This window comes from Nomascus leucogenys, unplaced genomic scaffold, assembly GCF_006542625.1.
Source record: "Nomascus leucogenys isolate Asia unplaced genomic scaffold, Asia_NLE_v1 Super-Scaffold_285, whole genome shotgun sequence".
In the NCBI taxonomy this organism is placed as follows: domain Eukaryota; kingdom Metazoa; phylum Chordata; class Mammalia; order Primates; family Hylobatidae; genus Nomascus; species Nomascus leucogenys.
This window is the reverse complement of record NW_022095770.1, coordinates 499,843-507,667: the sequence shown is the minus strand read 5'-3', so window position 1 is coordinate 507,667 and position 7,825 is coordinate 499,843. Positions and strand designations below refer to the sequence as shown.

The 7,825-nt window shown below is 48.8% G+C and overlaps 1 pseudogene; it reads right to left on the bottom strand.

The window, feature by feature from the left end:
- Positions 1-247: 247 nt before the first annotated feature.
- LOC115833611 lies at positions 248-780 on the bottom strand (annotated as a pseudogene).
- Between the last annotated feature and the right edge of the window lie 7,045 nt (positions 781-7,825).

Below are 7,825 nucleotides of genomic sequence, written 5' to 3'. Positions count from 1 at the left end.
AGAGGACATAAAAACGAATTTGTTATTCCATACCACAAGGCTTTTGTGCCAAGGTGGCCATGTGTGTCAAAGTCAGGGAATCCCTCCTCCTGGGAGCCAAGAGGAAATCTTTCAAAAGTAGAAGGGAAATGTGTTTTCCCCACATAAATCCAGCTTTGGAGACATTCTATTAGTGACATATGCCCCTTCCCCAAAAAACAACAACGAAGTGTTCTGTGTGCTAACAACATAGCTTAAAAAAAAAAAGTAAAACAAAATTCTGCATTTTTATAAAACTTGATAAAAAATAGTATTTCAAACTGTACAGTCACCAGAAGTACACAGTTATCAAAAATGCACACACTTCACTTGACATCTCCAGCACCTTCAGCTTTCTGTGCCTGATCTGTTTTGGCATCTCCATTTTCTGCAGGGCTTATTCCCCTCCTTGTCAGCATCACCTTTTCCCTTTTTCCCTTTGGGTATCTTCTCTCCCTTCTTTGCAGGGCCTTTTTAGGCCTGGGCTGTGGCTTTGGAGGAGCAGGTTTAGCAGACAACCTCGCGGATCTTCTCTGTGGTTCGTCCTTCACCTTGGCTTTGTCTCCTTTAGCATCCCTTTCAGCCTTTCTCTTGGGCATGGTGGTGGCAGTGATGGCGGCGGGACGTAGGCGCTGGACGCAGGATGCAGTGGCACACGGGCTTTGGTCGGTCCGGGGGTTGTTCTCACCTCTTCTTCACACTGCTTCAACTTCTTCTTTTTTTTTTTTGTCTGTCACCCAGGCTGGAGTGCAGTGGCACTATCTTGGCTCACTGCAACCTCCACCTCCCGGGTTCAAGCGATTCTCCTGCCTCAGCCGCCCAAGTAGCTGAGATTATAGGCATGTGCCACAACGCCCAGCTAATTTTTGTATTTTCAGTAGAGATGGGTCTCACCATGTTGGCCAGGCTGGTCTCCAACTCCTGACCTCAGGTGATCCACCTGCCTCGGCCTCCCAAAGTGTTGGGATTACAGGCGTAAGCCACCGTGCCTGGCCTGTTTGTTTGTTTTCAATACAGGGTTTTGCTTTGCTGCCCAGGCTGGAGAACAATGGCATGATCATGGCTCACTGCAGCCTCAACTTCTGGGCTCAAGCAATCCTCCCACCTCAGCCTCTCAAGTAGCTGGAACTACAGGCACACACCACCAGGCCCAGATAATTTTTTGTAGAGATGGAGTCTCCCTATATTGCCTAGGCTGGTCTCAAACTCCCGGGCTTAAGCAATCCTCCTCCCACCTCAGACTCCCAAACTGCTGAGATTACAGGAGTGAGCCACCATGCCTGGCCCTTAACCTTTGAGCCTCAGTTTCCTTGTCTGTAAAGTGAGTTGCTATGATACTTAATTTAATAGTTCAGTTTTAAATAAAACAATTTGTATGATGCATTGAGCATATCAGCATATTGCCTGTCATCTTCAAGGCTTGGTAAACAAATATGAGTACCCCGTGTTATGCAGTATCCAGGCTCCTGGCATGCCGGGATGGGGTAGAAGGGTTCCTAGGGAGGGTTTCATAGGACAGTCCTAATGAATGGAGAGAGAAAGCAATCCTGGCATCTGGCATTGGGTCCTACAGCAACCATGAGTCAGCCCCAGGTGCTAAGGGACTAGCTATGTTCTCAGCACCGCTGGGTGTGTGCTATGGGTCACTTGGCCACAGTCCTTGACAGTCACGCTGCCTGAGCATCATTCTTGTAAATCTGGCCTGAGTTCTTTTTAAAAAACAGCCTCCACCATGTGATGTCATGGTCCAGCCAGGGTTGGAGAAGGAAGGAGGAGGAGGGTGTGTGCGCACAGTCTGGGGATCTTCCTATTTGTGGAGGAATCAATTTGGTCCTAGAAGAAACTCTCTATCCTTCTCTCCTCCTTTCCAGACCCAGTAAGAAATTGGTATTCTGATCTGCAGTGAGAGGAGGTGATAAATCATAATGGTTAAGACATGAACTTTAGCATCAGGCTATCCTGGGTTTAAATCCTGGCTCTGCAAATTACTAGCTCTGGGACTGTAACCTTTCTCCTCCTGTTTCCCCATTTCACACATGGTGAAGATAATTCTGATGTTATAGTGGTGTGCCTTTCAGACATACATGCAAAGCTTTCAGCACGTGTCAGTAGGCACATTATGCAGCCCACAGTAAGTGTTCAATAAATGGTAGTGACTGTTAGGTCCCCAGCAGTTGATGAATAATGTGACTTGATCATCTTCTCTGGAAGGACCCCATCTTCTCCAGTGGCTTTTTTTTTTTTTTCCTTCAGACAGAGTTTCACTCTTGTTGCCCAGGCTGGAGTGCAGTGGCACAATCTCAGCACACTGCAACCTCTGCCTTTCGGGTTCAAGTGATTTTCCTGCCTCGGCCTCCCAAGTAGCTGGATTACAGGCAGGCACCACCACGCCCAGCGAATTTTTGTATTTTTAGTAGAGATGGGGTTTCACCATGTTGTTCTGGCTGGTCTTGAACTCCTGACCTCAGGTGATCCACCCACTTCGGCCTCCCAAAGTGCTGGGATGACAGGCATGAGCCACCGCACCAGGCCCAGTGACCATTTTTCCCCCTGAAAGGTAGTCAGGCCCCTCCCAGGTGTGCCATCATTCTAGAGATGGGGAGGCTGGGGAGAGATGGAGTAGTTGTGTCTCCACTCCTTTGTCTTCCCTCCCTTAGCTGGCTCCCTGGCTATAGCTCCTCTAGTTCTCCCTGCTATCTCCCTGCCCTCTCAAGAAGTCTGTCTCCTCTCTCTAGTTAGGAAGGATCAGCCCCTGCCAGCCAGGACTTCTGGCTTCCCCGACCCTGCCTCTTTCTCACATCTTCTCTTGTGCTCTGCTCTTCATTTTGCAGACAGCTGGGGGAGAGACCAGCAGGTGTGAATGATGGTGCATCATAGAGACGCTTATTGCAGGATGCTCCACATATAATTTCAAGGTGTAGAAGGCCCTAGCACTTTTTACTTCCTCCTGGGTGGCTCTGCATTTGTGTGTGTGGTGGGGGTGGAGGCCGAAGATTAGAGATGCCACTCTTCCTAAGGGTCACGTCACCTCTTGCCCTGCTCCAGGCAGGATGACCCTTGGCCTGTAACAAGAAGGGAAGTGGCAGTAGGATGGTCGTAGGATCCCTGCTCATGAGGAATTAACCTACACTGGGGCCAGAAGTCTCAGGACAATGTCCAGCTGGACGAGAACCAGATCCCTCTCTTTCCAAGCCCTAGGTGGTGGGGGGCAGAGGAATAAGGAAATGTGTAAGAAACTTAAAAATTAGATTTATGGCCGGGCGCGGTAGCTCACGCCTGTAATCCCAGCACTTTGGGTGGCCGAGGCAGGTGAATCACCTGAGGTCAGGAGTTCGAGACCAGCCTGACCAACATGGTGAAACATGTCCTACTAAAAATACAAAAATTAGCTGGGCGTGGTGGTGGGCGCCTGTAGTCCCAGCTACTAGGGAGGCTGAGGCAGGAGAATCACTTGAACCCAGGAGACGGAGGTTGCAGTGAGCTGAGATAGCACCATTGCACTCCAGCTTGGGCAAAAAGAGCGAAACTCCATCTCAAAAACAAACAACCAACAACAAAAAAACAAACAAACTAGATTTCCAGGCCAGGCACGGTGTAATTCCAGAATTTTGGGAGGCCAAGGTAGGCAGATCACTTAAGGTCAGGAGTTTGAGACAAGCCTGGTCAACATGGTGAAACCCCGTCTCTAGTAAAAATACAAAAATTAGCTGGGCCTTGTAGGGGGCATTTGTAATCCCAGCTACTTGGGAGGCTAGGGCAGGAGAATTGCTTGAACCTGGGAGGCGGAGGTTGCAGTGAGCTGAGATCACACCACTGCACTCCAGCCTGGGCAACAGAGCAAGACTCTGTCTCAAAAATAAATAAATAAAAAACAAACAAAGAAAACCCCCTAGATTTCACTGGACAGAAGGAAAAAAAAAGACTAAAGGCAATACTACGTACAGTTAAAAAGAAAGAGGCATACATACATATGTAGTATCATGGAAAGATATCCAAGACATGTTACTAAGTGTTCCTTCCTTTCCTTCCTTTTTCCCCTTCCCCTTCCCCTTCCCCTTCCCCTTCCCTTCCTTTCTTTCTTCTTTTCCTATTTGGAGACAAGGTCTTACTCTGTAGCCCATGCTGCAGTACAGTGGCATGATCATGGCTCACTGCAGCCTTAAAATTTTGGGCTCAAGGGATCCTCCTGTCTCAGCTTGCTGTGTAGCTGGGACTACAGGCATGTGCCAAGCCTGGCTAATTTATTTTTATTTTTTGTAGAGACAGGGTCTTGCCATGTTGCCCAGGCTGGTCTTGAACTCCTGACTTCAAGTGATCCTCCTGCCTTGGTCTCCCAAAATGTTGGGTTTACAGGTGTGAGGCACTGTGCCTGGCTTCTTTATTATTATTGTTATTATTATTATTATTTTAGACAGAGTCTCGCTATATCACCCAGGTTAGTCTCCAATTCCTGGGCTCAAGTTCCTGCTTCAGGCTCCTGAGTAACTGGGACTACACGCATGAGCTGCATACCCAGCAATAGTATCACATTTTTTAAAAGACACTGAGGTCAGGCACAGTGGCTCACACCTGTAATCCCAGCATTTTGGGAGGCCAAGGCAGGTGGATCCCTTGAGGTCAGGAGTTCAAGACAAGCCTGGCCAACCTGGTGAAACCCTGCCTCTACTAAAATACAAAAATTAGTTGGATGTGGTGGCGTGCACCTGTAATCTCAGCTGTTCAGGAGGCTGAGGCAGGAGAATCACCTGAACCTGGGAAGTGGAGGTTGCAGTGAGCCAAGATGGCACCACTGCACTCCAGCCTGGGCAACAGAGCGAGACTCCATCTCAAGAAAAAAAAAAGTCACTGAATAATAAGAGTATAAAATCCCATTTATGCTTTTCTTTAAAAAAATCCAAAATATGTGGGAAATGAGATAGGAGTGGGGATACAAAGTTTTCTGGGTTAAATATTTTGCAACTAGTATATACTTATATATTACTTGCGATTTAAAAAGTGTATTTTTTAATAGCAAAAGCAGAAAGGGGCTTAGAAAGGGAAGGTGAGGGCCCTCAGGAGTGGAAAACAGGGGACTTCCCATGATGAAACCAGCTTCTGTTCCTAATACAGCCCTTCCTCTACCCATTGCTACAGATCATCAGATCGTGGGACTATCTCCTATGGCTACATGGAAAAGAAAGGTGAGGTCTCCTGTCCCTATTCATCTCCAAAGACCCCCACAGTAAACCCTCAGCTACCCGGATGCTCTCAGAGGTCAATAAAAACATTCAAACATCCAACTGGCATGGAAAAGTGGAAGAGGAAAATCAAAATGAGAGAAAATTCCCAGATTCTCCAATTAGACAGTTCGGACACCCAAGCTCAGGAATGACTATAATAAGCTCTCCTTTGGAGGTCTCAACATCATGATGCAAACTTAACTCCAACCCTAGGCTAAAAATAAAACTTCCCGAGGGCCAGGTGCAGTGGCTCATGCCTGGAATCCCAACACTTTAGGAGACTGATGCAGGAAGACTGCTTGAAGCCAGGAGTTCGAGACCAGCCTCGGCAACAAAGCAAGACCTCATATCTACAAAAAATACGCCTGTTGTCCTAGCTACTTGGGAGACTGAAGCAGGAGGATCTCTTGAGCCTAGAAGCTCAAGACTGCAGCATGCCATGATTCTTCCACTGCACTCCAATGTGGGCAACAGAGTGAGCCCCTGTTCCTAAAAAGTAAAGTAAGATAAAAATAAAATAGGAACTTCCTACCAAGTTACCTATATTTTCTTTTTTGATCTTAAGGCCATTTTACATATGAAAATCTCAAGCTCCAGAGATGTGAAATAACCTGCCCAAGTTACCTGCAGTAAGACAGAGGCAGAACCTACCTTCAGAATCCTCATCAGTATTTTTTATTTTATCTGTTATCATTATCCATTATCATTATGCCATATTGTCCTTTTTTTTTTTTTTGAGATAGGGCACAATCACAGCTCTCTGCAGCCTCGACCTCTGGGGCTCAAGTGATCCTCCTGCCTCAGCCTCCCGAGTAGCTGGGACTACAGGTACATACCACTATGCCAGGCTAATTTTTTTTTTAATTTTTTGTAGTTTTTTTTTTTTTTTTTTTTTTTTTTTTTGGTAGAGACAGGGTTTCACTATTGTTGCCCAGGCTCTATTTTAAATATAACATTTGCTTTGGTCCCCTTTAATCTTGACCCCAACCCCAGTCCTAACCCATAGTGGGCTCATGTGCTTCTGGCCCCAACCCAGTGAAAATGGTTTGTTTTGCTTTCTGCACCTCCTTGCTCCTTCCTCCCATCTTATCACTCAGAAATCTCCCATGTTTCCTTCTTGAAAGGAGCAATCCTACGCAGGCAGGAAGGACAAGATTTGGTCCCAGCCTGAAATATCTCAGAGACTGCATGGCTGTTTTCTGCATCATTGTAGAAATGATCCTTACCAGGAGGACTTTGGAGTTCACGTCAAGCAGGCCATTGACTCTCTCCCACTGGATTCCTTGCAAAAGCAGCCTCTTGACCATAGAGGAGGACAACAGGTTATCCGTGCCCATGATCCAAGAGCTTGAGATCCTGAGATGAAGACTTCAGGAGAGATCAGGACAGATAATTTGTGGTGGGCAGGAATCAGTAAACTGGGACAACAGCAGCGGGCTGAGTCCAAGGGTCAGTGTCTGGGAGTAATTTAGGAAAGTTTGGTGCTGACAGCTGTGTCTGGGACTTGAACGTCATGGCCAAACCAGCTCCTGGGCTCCTCAGCTGCTTCAGACTAATGAACCTCTGGCCCAGGACACAAGAGGCAGCTGTGGTGTGGTCGAGGCCCAGGCTCAGCCTTGCTGCTTCCTTAACAGTGTGACCTTAGACAAGTCACTTAGGAAAAGAGGAAAGGAAACTAGCGTTTAGCAAGTGCGGATGCCCTGCCACCACACAGTGAGGGGAATGTCCCTATTTTACATGAGAAGTCCTGAAGGTAAACGTGTCATTCAAGGCTCTATAGCTGGGGAGTAGGAAGACAGAATTAGAACCCAGAGCTTCTGAATTCAAATCCCGGGCTGTTGGCCTTGAGCTTTAGCTTCTCGGTCTGTAAAATGGTGATACACTCACCTGGCACATGAAGTCGCACACTGAAGGTTCTAAACCCCCCCCCTTCTTTCTCCCAACCGTGGTCCTGAAGAGCGGTGGCACCTTCTTCCTGGGAACGTAGTCATCGTATTTTGCCCTCCCCACAACAGGTTTGTGGGGTCTAGGCCCCAGGAGGTGTCTGAAGGGAAGGTATTTGGACTTTGCTTTCCCCTCTACCCCACTCCCCAGACCTTCTCCCGACTCCGGAGGGCCGGCTCCCGCTTCTCCTCCCTAGTTTTGGCTGGCGGGCTGACATCAGCTGGTATTCCTAGGGATAGGATAAGGAACCCTGAGCTGCCTGGCTCAGCTCCAGACGCCCCTTCCCCCACAACCCAGGACAGCCCCTTAGATGCAGCGGCGTCGAGAGGCCGCTGGAGCTCCCAGCCCCCTCCCTCTTCTCCAGGTCTGGGAGAGCAGCTTGCCGACCCCTCCAGACCCGAAAGAGAGAGGGGGCGACTCGAATCCGGGGAGCGATCCTGGGAGACCCTGGAAAGTCCTGTGCGCCACCCAGCCGAGCCCCCGAAATCGATCGCGGTTCCGGGGTTCCGGGAGCTGTCCAGCCTCGCGGGGTGAGCTACGAGAGGGTGGGCCAACGCCGGCGAGGCGGAGAGAGCAGCGGGCGCCAGGCGCGGGTGCGGCAGCGACTCCCCCTCCAGCCGCGGGCGCCGGGCGTCGCCCCCGCC